Source organism: Dromiciops gliroides, chromosome 2, assembly GCF_019393635.1.
Source record: "Dromiciops gliroides isolate mDroGli1 chromosome 2, mDroGli1.pri, whole genome shotgun sequence".
Lineage (NCBI taxonomy): Eukaryota > Metazoa > Chordata > Mammalia > Microbiotheria > Microbiotheriidae > Dromiciops > Dromiciops gliroides.
The window spans coordinates 162,152,127-162,174,966 of NC_057862.1; the positions used below are offsets into that span (position 1 = coordinate 162,152,127).

Here is a 22,840-nt window from a genome sequence, read left to right on the forward strand (position 1 = left end):
TGTCTTAGAAGTAGAGGAAAAAATAGTCATTAAAAGAATGCACCGGGGGGCAGCTAGGTGGCACAGTGGATAAAACACTGACCCTGGATTCAGAAGGACCTGAGTTAAAATCTGGCCTCAGACACTTGACACTAGCTGTGTGACCTTGGGCAAGTCACTTAACCCTCATTGCCCAGAAAGGGGGGGGGGAGAATCTACCAATCACTCCCTGAAAGAGACCTCCCTCCCCTCCCCAAAAAAGAAAACTCCAAAGAATATCATTGCCAAATTCCAGAATTATCAGGCAAAGGAGAAAATACTTCAAACAACCAGAAAGAAACAATTTAAATATCAAGGAGAAACAATCAGTGTTACATAGGACCTGCCAGTTTCAACATTAGTAGATCAAAGGGCTTGAAATATGATATTCTGGAGGACAAAGTAACTTGGATTACAACCAAGAATGTACAGGCTTTCTTTTTTTCTTGTATGTGTGTGGGGGGAGGAGTGGGGGGGGGGAAGAATGTTCTGCCCTGCAAAATTAATCATAAACTTTTAGGGAAAATGATGGGCATTCAACAAAATAGGGCATTTAAAAACCTTCCAAATGAAAAGCCCAGAACTCAACAGAAAATTCAGTCTACAAATACAAGGCTCGAGAGAATAAAAATCACTTTTTTATGGGGAACACATAACATGAGGAAAAAACAAAACACATTATTCAATAAGGTTAAAATGTTTACATCCCTGCATGGGAAGAAGATAGTTATAACTCTTGAGAACTGTTTCTCTATTAAGGCTAATATGAGGAGTACACATAGACAGAGGGTGTGGGCATAAGTTGATTTTGATGTGATGATATATTTAGAAAATTAGAGTGACAAAAAGGATTATATTGGGAGAAGAGGAAAAGGAGACAGGATGAGGTAGAACATCACATGAAGAGGCACAAAAACCTATTACAATAGAGGGAAAGAAGGCAGGGGTAAGCATTGTTTTAACCTTACCCTCATCTGATCTGGCTCAAAGAGGGAATAACATATACACTCAGTTGACTATAGAAAGGGTAAAGAAGAGGGTGGAGTACTGATAGAAAGGAGGGTAAAACTAGGAGGCAAAAGAGGAAAGGGCAAAAGGGAGGTGTGGCTGATAGAAGGGAGGGAAGATTGAGGGAGGTGGTAGTCAGAAGGAAAACACTGTGAGAAGGGACAGGGGAAAGAAGAGAGGTAAGTATAAACAAGGGGAAAAATAGGATGCAGGGAAATAAAAAGTAATCATAACTGTGAATGTGAATGGGATAAACTCTCCCATAAAATGGAAGCAGATAACAAATTGGATTTAAAACGACAATCCTACAATATGTTGTTTACAAGGAACACATTTGAAGCAGATCCACACAGAATAAAGGTAAAAGGCTAGAGCAGAATATATTATGTTTTAATTGAAGTAAAAAAAGCAGAAGGTAGCAATTCTTTTCTGAGACAAAGTAAAAGCAAAAATAGACCTAATTAAAAGAGATAAGGAAGGAAATTACATCTTTTTTTTTTTTACATCGTTACACTTTTATTGACCAAATATAATCCAACAAACGATATTCACAGGTGGTGACCATGGCGACCACCCTTTCTGTGAGTGCTGTCAGAGGGGATTGGAGTGACATCCTCAATCTGCCCAATCTTCATTCCAGAACGTGCCAGGGCTCTCAGGGCTGACTGTGCACCAGGGCCAGGTGTCTTAGTCCTATTTCCCCCTGTGGCCCGAAGTTTGATGTGAAGGGCAGTGATGCCTGGTTCTTTACATCCCTGGGCAATGTCCTGAGCGGCCAACACAGCAGCATAGGGAGAAGATTCATCCCTGTCAGCCTTGACCTTCATCCCACCAGCCACTCGGCAGATGGTTTCTTTGCCAGAGAGATCAGTCACATGGACAAAGGTGTCATTGAAGGAAGCAAAAATATGACAGACACCAAACACGTTCTTTCCCTCAGCAGCCTGAGGTCCAAGGCTGATGACCTGCTCTTCCTTCTTTCCTTCCCCTTGTGAGGTGCCATTTCTGCCCCTTTGCTTGGGCCGTCAACACTGGAAAGGGCAGGAAATTACATCTTGCTAAAAGGTACTATAGACAATGAAATAATATCAATACTAAACATATATGCACCAAGTGGTACAGCATCCAGATTCTTAGAAATTAAGCGAGTTACAGGAAGAAACAGACAGCAAAACTATCTTAGTGGGGGACCTCAACCTCCCCCTCTCAGAACTAGATAAATTTAACCACAAAATTCTCTCTCTCTCTTTTTTTTTTGTGAGGCAATTGGGGGTTGACTTGCCCAGGGTCACACAGCTAGTAAGTGTTAAGTGTCTGAGACTGGATTTGAACTCAGGTCCTCCTGACTCCAGGACCGGTGCTCTATCCACTGCACCACCTAGCTGTCCCTCACAAAATTAATAAGAAAGAAGTTAAGGAGGTTAATATATTTTTAGAAAAATTAAGTATGATAGATCTGGAGAAAAATGAATGGGGATAGAAAGGAATATACCTTTTTCTCAGCAGTACATAGCACCTACACAAAAACTGAACATGTATTAGGGCATAAAAACCTCACAGTCAAATGCAGAAAGGCAGAAATAGTAAATGCATCCTTTTCAGATCATGATGCAATAAAATTTATGTGTAATAAAGGGACATGGAAAGATAGACCAAAAATTAATTGGAAACTAGACAGTCTCATCTAAAAGAATGAGTGGGTTAAAGAACAAATAATAGAAATAATAATTTCATAAAAGAAAATGACGGTAGTGAGACAACATACCAAAACTTCTGGGATGCAGTCAAAGCAGTTCTTAGGGGAAATGTTATATCTCTAAATTCCTATATGAATAAAATAGAGAAAGAGAATATTAATAAATTGGGCATACAACTAAAATAACTAGAAAAAGAACAAATTAAAATTCCCTAATTAAATAGCAAATTGGAAATCCTGAAAATCAAAGGAGAGATTAATAAAATTGAAAGTAAGAAAATTATAGAATTAATAAATAAAAGTAAGAGCTGGTTCTATGAAAAAATGAATAAAAAATATACCTCTGGTTAATTTCATTAAAAAAAGAAAGGAGAAAACTAAATTATAAGTATCAAAAATGAAAAGGGTGAGGGGGCGGCTAGGGGGCACAGTAGATAAAGCACTGGCCCTAGATTCAGGAGTACCTGAGTTCAAATTAGGCCTCAGACACTTGACACTTACTAGCTGTGTGACCCCGGGCAAGTCACTTTACCCCCATTGCCCCGCAAAAAAAAAAGAAGAAGAAAGAAAAGGGTGAATTCACCACCAATGAATAGGAAATTAAAGCAATAATTAGGATCTATTTTGCCCAACTGTATGCCAATAAGTTTGACAATCCAAATGAAATAAAAATTTTGATTATCTTAACTTAAAAAGTTTTTACATAAACAAAATCAGTGCAACCATGAAGGCCAAAATTGGATATACTGAGCATTAATCTCCCCCTTTAACTTTCCCTTTTATATATACCTCCCAGGCCAATAAGAAAAGGAGCCTCTGAGCTTTAGTTTATAAAGGATCAGGTTTTATTGCTTGGGAATTAATTAGACCACAAAGGTGAAATCAGTTAGGGAAATAAGGAAGTAGAAATACAGATGAATAGTCTTAGTTCTAAGATTAGTCTATGCGATCCCAGAGATTAAGCTAGTTCAAAGGAATTTAGGATTTTCCTTTATAAAACTCACTAAATCTCAAACTGCCAGCCCCAGAACCAGCATGCCCAAGACCGAGCATGAAGCATGTGCTTCCAAACTGCCACAACGAGCTGAGCACCGTCAGAGACTGCTCTCTAGGCCAAAAGAGCACAACCTTTTGAATGCCCTGCCCACCGGAAGTTGCTTTGCCTTCCGGTGGAGCTGGCATTTTTTCCTCCCCAAAAGGGGAGGTCCTTCAAAAGCTGCCTAGTAGCATGCTCAGTCTCAGGGTGAGCCAGGTATGTGGCCCCTCCCAAATGATTCAGCTAAAATTTTCAATATTAATCTTTACCACAAATAATTTTTACCACACAACCAAGATTAGAAGGAAAGCAGTAAGTTGAGAAACAGTTTTTATAGCCAGTATTTTTTATAAAGGCCTCATATCTAAAATACATAGAGAACTGAATCAAATATATAAGACCTACAAACCATTCCTCAGTTGAGAACTAGTCAAAGAATATGAACAGGCAGTTTTCAGATGAAGAAATTAAAGCTATATACAGCCATATGAGAAAATGTTCTCAATCACTACTGATTAGAGAAATGCAAATTAAAAGGACTTTGAAGTACCACCTCACACCTATCCAGTTGGCTAATATGACAAAAAAGGAAAATGATAAATGTTGGAAAAGATGTGGAAATTTGTAACACTAATGCATTGTTGGTGGAGTTGTGAACTGATCCAACCATTCTGGAGAGCAATTTGGAATTATGCCCAAAAGTCTATACAGTTGTCTATACCCTTTGCCCCAGTGGTACCACTGCTAGGTCTGTATCCCAAAGAGATCATAGAAGAGGGAAAAGGATCCACACGTACAAAAATATTTATAGCAGCTCTCTTTGTGGCGGCAAAGAATTGGAAATTGAGGGAATACCCATCAGTTGGGGAATGGCTAAACAAGTTGTGGTATATCAATGTAATGGAATACTATTGTGCTGTAAGAAACAATGAGCGGGAGGATTTCAGAGAAACCTGGACGGACCTACATGAACTGATGCTGACTGAGAGGAGCAAAACCAGGAGAACATTGTACACAGTAACAGCAACATTGTGTGATGAACAACTGTGATAGACTTGGCTCTTCTCAACAGTGCAATGATCCAAAACAATTTCAAAGCACTCATGATAGAAAATGTTCTCAACATCCAGAAAAAAAGAACTGTGGATTATGAATGCAGATTGAATCATGCAGTTTCTACTTTGGGGCTGGGATTTTTCCTTCTTTTTTGAGTTTTTTCTCTTGTGCTCTTATTCTTCTTTCACAATATGACTAATGCAGAAATATGTTTAATGTGATTGTACATATATCAGACTGCTTTCCGTCTTGGGGGGGGAGGGAGGAAAGGAAGGGTGAAGGAAAATTTTGGAACTAAAATCCTACGAAAACAAATGTTGAAAACTATCCTTACATGTAACTGGAAAATAATAAAATATTTTTATTTTAAAAAATAAAAGATACCATAGACAATAAAGTAATATCAAACAAATTTTATAGCAAGCTTCTCTGATAAAGACCTCGTTTCTCAAATATATACTCAGTCTACAACTGAGTCACATTTATAAAAATGAGAGCGATTCTCTAATTCATGAATGGTCAAAGGAGATAACCAGGCAGTTTTTAGAAGAAGAAATCAAAGCTATCTAAACTTTTTTGAAAACATTCTCTAAATCACTTTTGATTAGAGAAATAATAATTAAAACAATTCTGAGGTACCACCTCACATTTATTAGAAATGACAAATGCTGTCAAGGCTGAGGGAAAAATAGGTGCACTAATGAAGTAGAGGAGTGAACTGGTCTAACTATTCTATAGAACAATTTGGAACTAGACTCCAAGGGCTGTAAACCTATACTTATAACTTTTGGCCCAGGAGTACTACTACTAGATCTTAATCCCAAAGAGATCAAAGAAAAAGGGAAATGACCTATATGTACAAAAATAGTTATGGCAGTTCTTTCTGTGTTGAGAAAGAATTGGAAATCGAGGAGATTTCAATTGGGGAATGGCTGAACAAGTTGTGGCACATGATTGTGATGGAATACTGTTATGCTGTGGGAAATGACTAGGGGGTAGTTTCAGAAAAACATGGCAAGACCTATATGAACTGATTAATGCACAGTGGAATTAGGAGACCATTGTGCACAGTAATAACAGTATTGTAATGATGATCAACTGTGTGAAAGATTTAGATAACCTGATCAATACAGTTATCCAAAACAATTCCAAAGGAGTCATAATGAAAAAAATGCTATCTACTGCCAGAGAGTGAACTGATGAACTCTGAATACAAATTGAATTATAATTTTCTCACTTTATTTTTCTTGCTTGTTTTGAAAATATGGCTAATATAGAAATATATTTTGTATAATTGATATCATATTGCTTGCCTTCTCAGTGGGTAGGAAGGAGGGAGAGAATTTGGAACTGAAAAATTAAAAAGAAAATGCTAAAGATAATAAAAATATTTTAAAGAAAGGAAACAAAGATTAAAAATGTTCTATTGTCATTCAAGATATATGATTGCTTCTTTTCTAATTTTTTAATAGTGTGATCTTTAATAGTAAGGTTACATATCCATTTTGAATTTATAATGGAATATGATTGGAGATGTTGGTCTTAGCTTAATTTCTGCCAGATTGCTCTTCAATCTTCCTTTAAATTTTTATCAAGTTGGGAATTCTTTCCTAGGAAGCTTATATTTTTGACTAATCTAACACAGGGTTGTTGAGCTCCATTGTGGTTCTCCCTTGTTTCTGTCTGTTCCATTGATCTAATTTTTAAACCAGTACCAAATGGCTTTGATTAATGGTCCTGTATTATGTTGTTTGAGATCTGAAAGTTATGGTCCCCCTTTTATCCCTACTTTTAAAAATTATTTCCCTGACTATTATAGATTTTTTGTTTCTGCCAATGAGTTTTGTTTTTATTTATTTGAGTTCTCTAAAGTATCCCTTTGATAGTTTGGTTGGTATAACATTAACATTACAAATTAACTTTGGTAGTATTGTCATTTTTATTACATAAGCCAGGCCCAGTCATAATCACTGAGTATTCCTCTAACTATTTAAGTTCTTTATTTCCTTAAGGAGCATTTGTGTGTTTTGGTAGATTGATCCCTAAATATTTTATGTATTTCATAGTTCTTTTGAGTGGTATTTCCTTTTTTCTTGTCATGTCTTTGATTTTGTTATTATATAGAAATGCTGTTGATTTATGTGGACAATTTTGCTAATGCTATTGTCTCAGAATCTTTGTCAGTTTTCTAAGTCTGTGTTCATGTTGTCCACATTTAGGGATGATTTTATCTCCTCTTTGTTTATCTTTACACTTAATTTCTTTCTCTTGTTTTATTTCCATGGGTAATATTTTTAGATTTATGTAACATGATAGCTGTGAGAATGGGCATCCTTGCTTTATTTCTGTAATTTTGGGGGAAAGCTTCTAGTGTTTCCATTCTATATGGTGCTTGATTTTGGTGTTAGATTTTTTTATGATATTTAGAAAAAAGATCCCTCTTTACCTATACTTTTTGTAGGTTTTAGCATAAATGAGAGTTATACTTTGTTAAAAGCTTTTCAGTATCACTTGAGATAATTTTGTTGATTTTATATATTTTTCTTTAACATAACTATTTTGATTTGTTTTGCTGATGTTGAATTACTTCTCTACTTGAATTCTTTTTTTTTCTGACTGTTTTACAGTACTTTTTCTTTGACTTGGAAACTGGATTTGGTTTTAGTGTTTCTGGGTTTTCATTTTGAAGTTTCTTTCAGGAGGTGACTGGTAGATTCTTTTTATTTTCACTTTGCCCTCTGGTTCAAAAAAGATCTAGATATTTTCTTTTTATTTCTTGAAATATCTTTAGGCCACCTAGCCTCCCTCCCTCCCTTCCTCCTTCCCTTCCACTCAGTATAACTGCTTAGGGCCTGTGCTACTTCTATGCACATTTCCTCCTCAGGACACGTAAGGTCTGTCGCTCATCAAGGTGTAGTAATGAACAGACCTGCTGGTTGACCCCTGTTCCTGTTCCCTGAACCAAGTCAGGCTGTTCTTTGCCTAATGTGTGACCTCTTCTTGTTCTGGATCACTGTGGTGCGTAGACCCTAGTTAAGTCCCTGCAGTGGAAAACTTAGAGCAGCTCACTCCTGGCTAGGTCCCAAGTGCCCACAGACTTCTCTTTCTTTACTATATAGACTTGTTATGGGAAAAAAAAACTGATTTTTTTCCTTCTGTGGATTCCCTGCTACTTAAATCTGGTATGTTTCCTAGGTCTTTGTGGAATGGTTGTAAGCGATAATTTGACTGTTTACTTTATTCTAGTCAACCATCTTTGCTTGTCCTCCTTTTGTCTTGTTATATGATTTCATCGTGGTCATTTGTTATTTTGTAAATAATCAGGTTGGCTGAAAGTTCATCGTATTTGTGAATTTTTTCAAAGAACCAGATTTACGTTTTGTTTATCATTTCTTTCTTTCTTTTTTTTTTTTTGGTGAGGCAGTTGGGGTTAAGTGACTTGCCAAGGGTCACACAGATAGTGCTTATCATTTCTATAGACTTTTTGGTTTCTAGTTTCTATATCTCTCATTTTTAATCTCTTCTCATTTTATTTTGGAGTTTTTATTTGTTGCCTTTCTAATTTTTAAAAATGCATTTTCAGTTCACTAACCCTTTCCTTGTCTATTTTGTTAACGTATGTTTTTAGAGATTATCTTTTCTCCTGAGGACTTCTTTAGCTGCTTTCCAGAAAATTTTCTGTTATTTTATTTTTTAAATTTCCTTTTGCGTAACTATTAATGGTTTTTGTTATTTGTTCATAAAACCACTTTTTTCTTTTAGGATTTCATTGTTAAATCTTTGGACATTAAAAAAAATTTCTTTAGTTTGCATTCTCTAAACCAGTTACTAAATTTTTACACTATGGCCCAGTTGGTCAACAAACATTTATGAAGATTAATACACATTTTAAAACATTCATAAAGGATATGCTTTCTCTTTCTGCCTTTTTAATGTTTATTTGCAATGTCTCTGTGCCCTAATATGTGGTTGATTTTTGTAAAAATTCCATGTGATGCTAAGCAGTATCTTTATCTATATCTATCTCTCATCTATCTATATGTCTATTCTTTAGTATCTAACTTAGAAGATGCCATGTGTTTTTTAGCTCTAGTTTCTCTAGTAAGTTATTCATTTCTATATTTTCCTTCTTATCTTTCTGTTAGACTTGTCCTAACAAGACAGGGACATTAAAGTCTCCAATTATTTATTACTTATTAGACTGTGTATGTCTCCCTGTAATTTAGTTAATTTTTCCATTATGGATTTAGATGAATGTAATTTTTACTGCATTGTTACCTGAAAAGGGTGCATTTAACATTTCTGCTTTTCTTCATTTATTTGTGAGATGTTTATGCCCTAACAATTTTTTTGAAGGTGCTATACACAGCTTAGAAAAAGGTATACTCCTTTCTATTCTCATTTAGTAGTCTCAGAGATCTATCATATTTAACTTTTCTAAAATACTATTTATCTCTTTAGCTATTTATTTATTTTATACTTAGACTTACCTAGGTCTGAAAGGGGTAGATTGATGTCCCCCATTAGTATAGTTTTGGTATCTAGTTCCTCCTATAATTCATTTAACTTTTCCATCAATAATTTAGATTCTATGTCATTTGGTGTATATGTTTATTAGTTATTAATTCATTGTCTGTGGTACCATTTCATGAATGTACTTTCTCTGATTCTCTTTTAATTTGTTATATTTTTGCTTTTGTTTTCTCTGTGATTATTATTACTACACCTGCCTTTTTTACATCATCTGAATCATAAGAGATTCTGTTTCAGTCTCTTATTTTAACTGTGTGTCTTTCTCTTTCAAGTGTGTTTCTTGTAAACAGCATATGGTTGGATTCTGTTTTCTAATCCATTCTGCTATCTGCTTTCTTATGGGTTAGTTCATCTTATTATTATATATTAATATAATTATATTATTAATATATTATTATTCATCATTCAGTTATGCTTACTATATATTTCCTTCCATCTTATTTTCTTCTGTTTATCCTTCTCTAATCTCTTTTTAAAAAACCATATCCCTCCTCACAAGTCAGCTTTGTTTCTTTGGTTTTGTTTTTGTTTTTGTTTTTTTTTGGCGGGGCAATGGGGGTTAAGTGACTTGCCCAGGGTCACACAGCTAGTGTCAAGTGTCTGAGGCTGGATTTGAACTCAGGTCCTCCTGAATCCAGGGGTGTCGGCTTTGTTTCTGATAACTGTCTCCCTTCCTTGGCCTTCCTTCTTATCCCCACCCTTTACTTTTCTCTTAGCCCCTTCCCCTCCTTCTTTCCTGTTGGGTAAAATGAATTTCTATACCCAACTCTGTGTGTATTTCTTGGAATCTCTTCAGATGAGAGTGAGATTCATGAGTACCTGCTCTGCCTCCATTTTCCCCCTCCACCATAAAAATGTTTCCTTGTTTGTCTCTTATGAGATAATTTCCCCCATACTTCTCTTTCACCCTTTCTCTTAGTATATACCACTTTCTTACATGTCTATTTTTTAGATGATCTCAGTATATAATACAGTACATAATATAATAGATACATCTATGACCTTCTAAGTAGACTATTTCTACTACCCTAGTGATCATAAAGTTTTTAGGGATTACATGTTTGGGAATGTAAATAATTCAATTGTGTTAAGTTCCTTATGATTTCTCACTCATGTTTAATTACTTTTTTATGCTTCTCTTGAGACTTGAGTTTGAATGTCAGATTTTCTATTCAGCTCTAGTCTTTTCATCAGTAATGCTTGCAAGTCCTCTATTTCATTAAATAACCATTTATTATGATTATATTCAGTTTTGTTGGGTAGGTTGTTCTTGGTTATAATTTCAGATCCTTTGCTTTCCAGAATAACATATTGTAAGGCCTCTCCTCCTTTATCATGGTAGCTGCTAAATCTTGTGTGATCCTCACTGTTGCTCCATAGTATTTTTTTTCTTTTTTCTTTTTGGCAGGGTAATGATGTGTTAAGTGACTTGCCCAGGGTCACACAGCTAGTAAGTGTCAAGTGTCTGAGGCTGGATTTTAACTCAGGTTCTCTTGAATCCAGGGCTGGTGCTTTATCCACTGCGCCACCTGGCTGTCCCAGCTCCATAGTACTTTTTTTTTTTTTAATTTTTATTTATTTATTTAATTATTTAGCCAGGCAATGAGGGTTAAGTGACTTGCCCAGGGTCACATAGCTAGTAAGTGTCAAGAGTCTGAGATCGGATTTGAACTCAGGTCCTCCTGAATTCAGGGCCGGTATTTTATCTATTGTGCCACCTAGCTGCCCCCAGGTCCATAGTATTTTAATGATTTCTTTATGGCTTCTTTCAGTATTTTCTCCTTGACCTAGGAGCTCTGGGATTCAGTATAATAATTATTAAATTATCTCTCCTTGATCTATTTTCTAGGTCAGTTGTTTTTCCAATGAGGTATTTTACATTTTCTTAGTTTTAAAAAATTCTTTTGGCTTTGTTTTCTTGTTTCTTGATGCCTCAGAAAGCTTCAGCTTGCCCAGTTCTATTTTTTTTTGTTGTTTGTTTGTTTTGCAGGCAGTGGGGGTTAAGTGACTTGCCCAGGGTCACACAGCTAGTAAGTGTCAAGTGTCAGAAGTCGGATTTGAACTCAGAAACTCCTGAATCCAGGGCCGGTGCTTTAACCACTGCGCCATCTAGCTGCCCCGCCCAGTTCTATTTTTAAGGAATTATTTTCTTCATTGTTGTTTTGTACTCCTTTGACCACTATGCCAATCCCAGTTTTTACAGTGTTATTTTCTTCAGTGACACTTTGTACTATTTTCCCCCTACTATTTGGCCAATTCTGTTTTTTAAGATGTTATTTTCTTTAGTATTTTTGTGTCCCTTTTACCAAACTTTTAATTTTTATATTTTTTCTTGCATTTCTGTCCAGAATTTTTCCTGAATTTTCCTCTACCTCTCTTACTTGTTTTTTAATATTTTAACTTTTTTCCCTTAATCTCTTCTTTAGCTCTTTTTGGAATTTTTGTTGGGCTCAATTTGTGGGGGTAGTAGCTAGGACAGGACATGACTGTCCCATTCTTCATGCTTTTATGCTTTTATGTCCTGTTGTTTTCATAGTTAATTCTGGGGGTCGATTAGTTTTTGGTGTTTCCCGAGATGGTATGATCCAGGGAAAGGTATGGTCATTGCTTTCCTGGTCTGTACTTTGGTCCTTATCCAGGTAGCTAGTGTCCCTGCTTCCTTGTGATGACAAATGCCTATCTCTGCTTTGGAATGGTGACCTGGAACTGCTTAACTGAGTTTCCAGATAGCACCCAGTCCTACCCCCACTGCTAAAACAAGAATTCCTTGTTACCTTACCTCTTTTTAACTGGCTATTCAGTCTCCTTTCCATCTGTGGGCAGTGAATGCCCCTGGTTCATCGTCCCCCCCACCCCTATACTCCATCCATCTAATGAATGAAAATCAATCATCTGAAATGATTACACCAGAGTTCAAGCCAGTCTTTTTTTTTTTTTGGTTGAGCAGTGAGGGTTAAGTGACTTGCCCAGTGTCACACAGCTAGTACGCGTCAAATGTCTGAGGTCAAATTTGAACTCAGGTCTTCCTGAATCCAGGGTCAGAGCTTTGTACCATCTAGCTGACCCCAGTGAATGCCCCTGGTCGCCACTGCTGCTGTCTACCCTATTGTTTACAGACCTCTGTTTCTATCTTTCCAAGCTATTCTGGTCTGGAAAAATGACTCATTCTGACTTTTTGTTGGTTATGCCACTTAGAATTTGATTTGATGTATTTTTGCTTTTTGTTTTTTAGTGAGGCAATTGGGGTTAAGTGACTTGCCCAGGGTCACACAGCTAGTAAGTGTTAAGTGTCTGAGGCCAGATTTGAACTCAGATACTCCTGACTCCAGAGCTGGTGCTCCATCCACTGCACCACCTAGCTGCCCCTAATGTACTTTTTGAAAGTTGTTTAAAGGGAAATGTTGGTAGAACTTGGCTCCCTTTACTCCACCATCTTGATTCTCCCTGAAGCATTTTCAAAATTTATATTTATAGGCCTATGAAATTACCTTTATGTCTTTAGTAAAACAGTACAATTCACAATACATTTAAGGAAGAGTATCTTTCCAATTTTAATTTTAGTAAAATTATTTGTAGTACATATTTATTCTTTTTAAAATATAATTTATTCATATTTATTCTTTTGTTTAATATAAAATTCAATGGTATGGAATATATGTCAGGCTTTGAGCTTTAGGATCATAGCTTTAGGATGGATGAAGACTGCAGACAAGGAAATTTATTTCTGATGGCCTGGGAAGTATCCTAAGAGACTATATTGCTAAAACCACAAACTTTCTTGAACTATGACTATTGAATTCTGAGCTTGAAGTTTGATAGGAAATATGAAAGTTTTGACTAATTATTGTAATTACTTTGTATTAATGGGTGTCTTGAAATAGAAAAGGTTTTCCATCTATTCTTTCGTTTAATATTTCCTGTTCTTGAGAGGAAGTATGAACTAATAACAAATAGATTTAAAGAAAGAAAGGGCTGATAGCTTTCAGTAGTCTGAGAGGAGGTGCTCCTTTTTTCTAGTATTTTGTGAGAAGCTGGAAGGAAATAATACAAAAAGGCAGAATGGACTATTATAAGATGACTTTTTTGGGGGGTGCTAGTGCCTTGAAAAGAAAGAATACTGGACTTAGAACCTGAAGACCTGAGTTGGAAGCTGACTGCCATCTACTAACTCTTTTACTTTGGGTACTTCTGTCTTCAGTTTCCTAATCCAAATAATGAGGATGGTGAACACTTCTAGCTCTAAGAGTATATGAATCAGTAATTCTCAGAATGCCAGATAAACTCATATTCTTCAAATGTAATTATAACCATATCTTAGATTGCCTGAAAATTAGATTTGAAAAGACAATGCTTATTATTACACTAACTTAATAGACTATTCCTGAAAAATTTTAGATAATAAAAATACAATTCAATATTATAGCAATTTTAAAAGTTCATTATTAGTAAAAAAAAAATGTGATTTTCCATTTTTTCCCCACTGTTGTCATCATTAAAACAATGGTGTGAAATAACCTAAAAAAGCTTCTGGGAATCTTAAGAGGTTTCCTTGTCTGAGTATTTTCAAACAAGCCTCACTTTTCAAGGTAAATCTTCTGGAAGAACACCACGTTTTCCCTTTGCATTAGGAGCTACCTCTGATTCCTACAGACTCAGTATCACCAGATACTGCCCAGTAACCTGCCAGATATATCCTCCTATTTTACCTGGCCACTACTGTGAGTATTCAGTCATAGGTAAATCATTCCTTTTTTATATGAATGAAAACTTTTCAGTAAAGTTTCTCTAAACTGTAAGACAAATTCAGAGTTTCCTATGGCTTTATCTTCTAGTTGTATGGTTCAAATGGTTTGTGAAAAAACACACACAACACCACCACTGATACAAATTGGAAATTTTATAGTGTGAAGAACTACCTATAGGGAGGGAACCAGTTATACAGCCAGTTTCTGGCATGGGTGGCACTTGAGGCCATGTCGTCCTGACTTTGACATCATCAGTGACCACTATAACACTACAGTGCTTCTCTGCTATAATATATTTACAATCTATCACATACAGTTATTTTAATAATATTATGTACGCATGTGTATCAGTGTGTGCATACACAAAATACATGAATACACAAACATACATATATGCATATATACATATGACAGTCTCCTCAGCCCATTAAAATAAAAATTACTGATGCCTGAAGATTTATACTCTATAAAGTATTTGTTGATTCATTTATTTGTTCATTTGTTTCTTTTATGTAGGGAGAGGGTCCATGAAAATGATCTAGTACTTAAAAAATCTAATTTTTATGCAACTTTACAAGAATGTAATTATATGAAATAAGTTATAGCTCATTCTATGTGTATGTCTGCACATGTGCATGTATGCATGTGTACACATATACACATTTGCTGTATGACTGTGGGCAAGACAGTTAACTTCCCTGTGCCTTTATTTCTTCACCTGTAAAATGAGGCATTGGACTCTATGGTCTCTAATATTCCTTCCACCTCTAAATCCATGATTGTCTAGTACTTGGAGTTAGCCAGCTTATTTTCCTCTTGACCTATGTGGAAATCTGACTGAAAAGAAGAATCTGGGTGTGGAGCAAAGAAAACTATTCACTTTTTGCCCAGAACACATTACCTGACACCAGATGGAGACAACTAAGCCAAATGATGCTGTGGATTACAATTATATGGAGCCAGTTATTTTGTCATACCTATTCTCAGTGAACACAAGCCTTTAGTGAAAAGATGCAATAGCCAATGAATGCTTTTTATTGTTATATTTCTCATCTGACCTAGTTCAGGAAGTTCTTAACCTTTTTTGTATTATAGGTCCCTTTAGCAGTCTAATAAAGCCTCATACTACAGTGGTTTGTTACTTGCATTCATAATGGAAGGAAATGCTTAATTTCAATTAGAGGTTAGTGAAATTAAGGATGTAATTTTTTCCCATTCAAGTTTATGGACCCCCAAATTAATGTAATACTTAACTGAGAGGATTTTAAAAAACATCAACCAAATTGAAACATTTTGGTCCAGTCTTTTTTCTTCTTATTCAGTGCTATCTTGAGATAAGGGATATTATTTTTTAAAATATAGGGAATCTCCAGGTGTTTAATTATAAGTTTGTAAACAAACTGTATGAAACTGGGAATTTATTTTCAGGTTCCTATGTTAATCCCACAAAATCTATTTATCCTTGAGTATTATGTTAATATTATGAATAAATACTACATTTGTAATACTGTTAATATAATGCACTTCCTTTTATTTATGTTTTTACTAAGTAGTGTTAAATATAGGTAGCAGGGAGAATATTAGCATTGTTGGGATGGTGAGTGGGGTAAGTGTATAAGGGAAAAGGGATAAGAGTTGTGGGGACAGCAGATACTGTCTCCCACAGGGTTCTGGGGACAAGAGGGAAGTGCCTGAAAGGCTGTAATCTATTAGGGCACTGACAGTAGGGGAGGCATTGAGGACTTTGGCTGGGTCTTTGGGAGATTTGGCTCCCTAAACAGTATTTGTTGGCAGCTCCCATGATTTGGGAGAGGTGAGTGGTTCTTATCTACAGGTTTTACATACAGGTTCCTTATCTACAGGTTCTCATATCAGAAAAAGTAAGGGGGTAGGGTGGGGAAGGACTGCCTGTCTTACCTCTTTGAGCTTGGTATGGTGGAGAAAGAGACTTACTTCAACATAATAGATTTTTAAAAATTGGGGGTGGGGTATTTTCATTAATTTTGCTAAATATTTCCCAATTATATATTTTAATAAACGTTTTTATTTAAAGTTTTGAGTTCCAAATTCCTCCCTCCACTCCCCTCCCCCTCCCTGAGGTGGCATGCAATCAAATATAGGTTATACATGTGCAATTATGTAAAACATTTCCATATAAGAGGACTAAAAAAAAAAGTGAAAGATAGCAGTCTGTATTTGATTAATATCAGTTCTTTCTCTGGAGGTGAATAATGTCATTAGTCCTTTGGGATTGTCTTGGATCATTGTATTGCTAAGAATAGCTAAGTCATTCATAGTTCTTCATCAGACAATATTGCTGTTACAATTCACAACATTTAAACATTCTGTTTACTTCACTATATATCAATTCATGTAAGTCTTTTCAGGTTTTTCTGAAATCATCCTGCTTGTCATTTCTTATAATGCAATAATATTCCATTACAATCATATACCACAGCTTGTTTGGTAATTCCGCAACTGATGGGCATCCCTTTGATTTTAAATTCTCAGCCAGCACAAAAAGAACTGCTATAAATATTTTTGTAGAAATAGGTCCTTTTTTCTTTTTTTTTTGATGTCTTTGGGAATAAATCTATCAGTGATATTGCTGGATCAGAGGGTACGTACAGTTTTATAATCCTTGGGGCATAGTTCCAAATTGCTTTCCAGAATGGTTGGACCAGTTCACAACTCCACCAACAGTGGATTAGCATCCCAGTTTTCCCACATCCCCTCCAACATCCAACATTTTCATTTTTTGTCATATTGGCCTCAGAAAGGTGTGAGGTGGTACCTCAGAGTTGTTTTACTTTGTATTTCTCTGATCAATTTAGAGCATTTTTTCATATGACTACAGATAGCTTTGATTTCTTTGTCTGAAAATGGCCTGTTCATATCCTTTGACCATATATCAATTGGGGAATGACTTGTATTTTTATAAATTTAACCCAGTTCTCTATATATTTGAGAAGTGAGGCCTTTATCAAAGATACTTGTTACAAAAATGCTTTCCTTATCATTTTGGTTTCATTGGTTTGGTTCGTGCAAAACCTTTTTAGAGCAGAAGGAAACTCACCTGACACCATTGATGTATTTACTTATTCTAGTCAGCAAGAGGACCTAATTGTTCATAACAAAAGCATTTAATTATGACTTAGTAACAGCAGAATATCCTCCCCCCTTGCAAAAACCAAACCAGACCAAACCCTTGAGTTTATTTTTCCACAAATACACTTTAGTACATTTGTAATGGGCTGTTTATATCTTTCTGCTTTCTCCTTAATAACTCCTTTCATATACACACATATTAGAAGATTAATGGAAAACCAAATCCTTTGGCAAAGTTATGTAATAAAACAAGGAGAGAAGAGCCAAAGGAATTTTCAGAGTTAGCAAGCCTGTCCAAGTGCTGTGTAGTTACATGGTCCCATTGGTGATGATGGTTTTTGCATCCTTTACAAATTGGGTACTGGCCTAAGCAGGTAAGATACAGTTGTAGCCACTCACTATGCTTTCCTTAAATAACAGGACTGGTAAGAAATAATGTGTAGGGGCGGCTAGGTGGCGCAGTGGATAAAGCACCGGCCCTGGATTCAGGAGTTCCTGAGTTCAAATCCGGCCTCAGACACTTGACACTTACTAGCTGTGTGACCCTGGGCAAGTCACTTAACCCCCATTGCCCTGCAAAAAAAAGAAAAAATGTGTAAGTAGGGTTCTTTGAAAATCAGCTTCTTAAGCTTTCATTGCAAGTGCCAATATGAAATTCATTCCAAAAGATAGGGTTTTGGGGGCAGCTGGGTGGCACAGTGGATAAAGCACCAGCCCTGGATTCAGGAGGACCTGAGTTCAAATCCGGCCTAGACACTTGACACTTTCTAGCTGTGTGACCCTGGGCAAGTCACTTACCCCCAATTGCCTCACACACACAAAAAAAGATAGGGTTTTTTGTTTTGTTTTACAAAAGATTCCTTTTAGTTTTTATTCTTAAGTCCTGTTTTGAAGATGAGATTATAGAGTACTTCTTTGAACACTATTATGTCTTATAATTCCAAATTCTTGAGGTAGTTTCATAAAATTGAGTAAGACAGCCATTATAGCAAAGAAAGTGATTGTTGAGTGTTGGGATTAAGGTTACAAATCAGAGCTACGGTAACTCTAAAATCTATATACATTGTCTGTTTTGTTCTATTAATAGCCTGCCTTTAGGTGTATTGATTAGTTAAGCACAGTCATCTCTGTTAAAAAACAAAGAGTTTAATCTAGCAATTTGAAACAGATTTTAATTAAGGATAGTTGCACTGCATTGATTGGATATCTTTAAGGCTATTCTATACCAAAGAGAACAAAGAAGGAAGGAAAATGACATCTGTACAGCAGTATTTGTGAATAGCTCTTGTAGCAAAGAACTGGAAACAAAGGATATGTACATTATTTGGGGAATGACAACTAATTATGGCATATGAATATAATAGAATATTATTTTGCTATGTGAAATAGTGGACGAGACAGCTTCATAGAAATATGGTAAGACTTACATGAATTGATATAGAATGAAGTGAGGAGAACCAGGAGAATAATTTATTCAGTAATAACAACATTGTAAGTACATGGTGTCCATCTCCTGACAGGTACTCAAGGTGCATAATTAGACATTCATTTTTGGACATGGCAAATATATGGAATATCCTCCTCCTCCCCCTATCTCTCCCTCTCCTTTTCCTTACTCCTCACAACTCTGTCCCAGAAAAGGACTCATGTACAAACATACTTAGAGTAGGTTTTTTTGTTGCAATAAAGAACTATAATGGCAGAGAGGTGATATACCCAAGATGCAGAATAAATCACATATTTTCAGACCCAGGCCAGTTAGTCAGCAAGTGTTTTTTAAGTTCCTACTGTGTTCCAGGCTATGTTTGAATGCTGAAGGTACAAAGAAAAGCAAAAGCAATCCCTGCTCTCAAGGAGCTCACAATTTTATGGGAGAGATAACATGTAAATAATTGTACAAACAAATATACAAGACAGATTGGAGGCACTAACATTAAAGGGGAACAAGAAGGGCTTTTTTGTTTTGTTTTGTTTTGTTTTGAGAAAGTGAGATTTTAGCTGGAACTTGAAAGAAGCCAGGGCAATGAGGGAATTTGTTTTGCTTGACTATACATATTTGTTATAATAATTTTTTGTTTCTTTTTCAAATTGGGTTGGGGTGGGGTGGAGAGAGAGAGGGACCTCAGGAAAGGGTAGACAAAAAAATTAACAAGGATCATTAAAGCATTTTTTAAAGGCACAGAAGAGAAAAGAAGGAAGACCAGAAAGAGTCACAGACAAGGAGGAATGCATTGAAAATTACATGTTGAATTTATTATATTTTTTTAAAAGAAAAGCAATCCTTATATAACAGAACTTAATAGTTTCATATGTAATCTTCTTTTCCTGTTCTGTATATATGGAAATGTACATTTTATTTGGTGTTTTGAAAATAAATATATACATTTTTTAAAAGGAAGAAAAAGCTATGCTTATTTGGTATGTAAATTTTTTATGTGAAGATGATAGGAAAGTTAGCAGTAGTGTCAAAAAAAGAAAGAAAGAAAACAGAAAAGTTGTTGGAAACAATTTTTAAATTGCATGGAAGTGAACAGAAAGAAGCTCAGAAGGAAACAGAAAGTAGGACAACTTTGGAAGTGTCATGTTGAATTTATTACATAATTTTTTAAAAGCAAGATGTATGTAATAAGAGATAATTTCATATGTTATCCTCTCTCTGTCCTACTTTGCATATGGAAATATTTTGGGAAGTATTCGTTAAATTCAGAATAAACTTTTTTTTTAAAGGCTTTTCTGAGATATAAAATTATCAACTAATTTGGCAGATCTTAGTCATCCTATTTTGTACTTCCCTCAAATACTTTAGTTTTTTAGGCATTTTCATATTATTAAACTTAGTTTTAGGACACTGCAAAAAAAGAGCCAATTTTAAAGCATATTATTGTAACATGGATATAGTTACATCTTTCATCAAATCATCTCTTCAGACTGTACTATCACATTTAAAACCTTGAATATAGATTTTTTTGTTCTGTCTTCATTGCTCAAACAAACTTATACAATGTTGATAGACTTAGTTATATAAAAGCCACTTTTTCAAAGATATGAATTTAAGCATAAGATATAATGAAACTGAGGTTGGCCTTACATATTTTCTGTGACAGTTAGTGACAGACTGGTTGACACAATCATTGACAACTAGCTTGGTGGCTCCCATATGAACAACTGTTACAGTACCCATTCTGCTTCTCCCCTTTGCTTCTTGTGTCATGAATATGATTCATATACTAGGAGTGAAGAAGACCTTGCTTGGTGGCTTGAGCAGATGGCTACATGGATTGATTTATAAAAGGGTGATCACACCTCAGAAAAAGAAAAAAAAACCTTTATTTTAAAATTTCTTATGAGGAGTCCCATGCTGTGGATAGTTTTTTCTTGAAATGACTAGGTATTAGAACCTTGTGAAACAGTTCTTCCTCACAAAGAGCTTAGTCCAGAGATAGTGATGGAAACCTTATCTTAATAGCACCCTTACTTACCCAGGAGCAAGTGATACTCCATCCTTCTTGTTTTCCTCAGGTGTGGAGGTGTCTTTTCTTTTCTAAGAACAAAACATTATTAAAAATCTAGACTTGAAGTCAATATCTGGGACCCAGAGAAATAGAGGCAATAAGGGACAAAACTTGGCAGCATGATCATTGATTTAGAATTTTACTATGAAAAAAAATTTCCTAATAATGATTAATCATTCAGTATACATTTACTGTGTGCCTGGCATTGTGTTAGGCTTTCTGAATACAAAGAGGCAAAAATTTGGTCCCTTCCCTCAAGGAAATCACATTCTACCATGGAAGACAACATGTAGAGAACTACATACATATAGACACACCTCATTTTATTGCTTTTCGCAGATATATCTTTAAAAAACAAATGAAAGGTTTGTGGAAACCTTGAGTTGAAAAAGTTTCTTGGTATCGTTTTTCCAATGGCATGTGCCCACATCATATCTCTGTGTCACATTTTGGTAATTCTTGAAGTATTTCATACTTTTTCATCCTTATTATATCTGTTATGGTCTTTGTTGTTAGTATCGTAATTGTTTTGGGGTATCATGAATCACGTCTATATAAGATAGTGTACTTAATGTTATGTGTATTCTGACTGCTCCAGTGACCGAACATTCCCCCATTTTTCTCCCTCTCCTGGGGCCTCCCTAGAGATACAACAATATTGTAGAATATTACATAAACTTAGTTGATAAAGCAGTAGCAGGGTTTGAGAGGATTGATTCCAGTTTTGAAAGAAGTACTACTGTGGGTAAAGTATTCTGAAGTACTACTTAAGAGAAATGTTTCATGAAAGGAAGAGGCAATTGATGCACAAACTTCATTGTTGTCTTATTTTAAGAAATTGATGCAGCCACCCCACCCTTCAGCAACAACCACCCTGTTCAGTCAGTTGCCATCAACATCAAGGCAAGCCCCTCCCACCAGCAAAAAGATTACAACTTACTGAACGCTCAGATGATGGTTAGCATTTTTTAGCAATAAAACATTTTAAAATTAAGGCATATATATTTTAAAACATAATACTATTGTACACTTAGTGGACTAGAATATGGTATAAACATAACTTTTATATGTATTGGGAAACAAAAAAAATTAGTGTGACTTGCTTTATTGGAGTGGCCTGGAATTGAACCTACACTATCTCTGAGGTATGCCTGTATAAGATCAATACTGAGTTCATGGAAGGTGATCTCAGAGGGAAGACAATAGCAGTACTGAGGAGGGGAAGGTTGTGGTACAGGCCTCCTGGTGAAAGTGAGATTTGAGCTGACTCTTGAAAGCCTGGAAAGCCAGGACATGGAAGTAAGGAAGGAGAGAATTTCAGTCATGGAGGACATTGAAAAGGCATTGAGTAAGCAGATGAATTGTGTGCTACGAATATCAAAAAAGCAGATATTACTGGATTGTAAACTATGTGGAAGGGCATAAAATAGAAGAAGACTAGGAAGATAAGAAGGGTCAAGGTTGTGAAAGACTTTAAATGACAAACAAAGCAATTAATTTGTTATCCTGGAGGTGGAGTTTATTGTGGGCTGTCTTAAAACAGAATAATATATCTATACAAAAACCTTCCTGCCATTTTGGATTATATATTTTTATGGGATTGTCTTTCTTGCCAACAAAACAAAAACTTCATATACCTTTGGTATAGGAAGGAGAATCTAGACCTTTCTAACTATATCACTAATATTTCCTCCTACCCAATTCCGTTGGCTCAATCTTGGCTCATTTAAGATACACCTGGTGCCAATTTTCAGTTCGCTTTCTATGGGTGAGGAAACCAATTTACATTCCATCCCTTTATCTTGCTTTCAGATGTATTTAGTCAAATTCAGACTCCCAGTAAAACTTCTGTCTCTGGTATGGAAAATTGTGATCTTAGTTCACTTATTTTTATGCTACTTCTAGCCATTAGGTGACTAAAGCCAAATATTTTTGACCTGTAAAGTTTACTTCTATAGTCAAGGCCGTAAGAGTGAATGAGCCTTAAGACTCATAATAGATATGCAACTATATAGTTTCTCAGAGGCATAATCAAAGGTTCAGAGATTATTAGAACTTGAAGAACAGGAACTGAGGCCCTAAGATGTGAAGACTTGCTGATGTTCACATAGCTAGTGACTCAGGGCCT

At 35.6% G+C, this 22,840-nt stretch overlaps 1 protein-coding gene and 1 pseudogene across 1 annotated transcript in view; one reads left to right on the top strand and one right to left on the bottom strand.

Moving 5' to 3' along the window:
* RFX7 (regulatory factor X7) overlaps positions 1-22,840 on the top strand; it is a 174,496-nt gene that overhangs the window by 54,969 nt on the left and 96,687 nt on the right. The gene's annotated exons all lie outside the window — the stretch shown is intronic.
* LOC122742067 lies at positions 1,575-2,029 on the bottom strand (annotated as a pseudogene).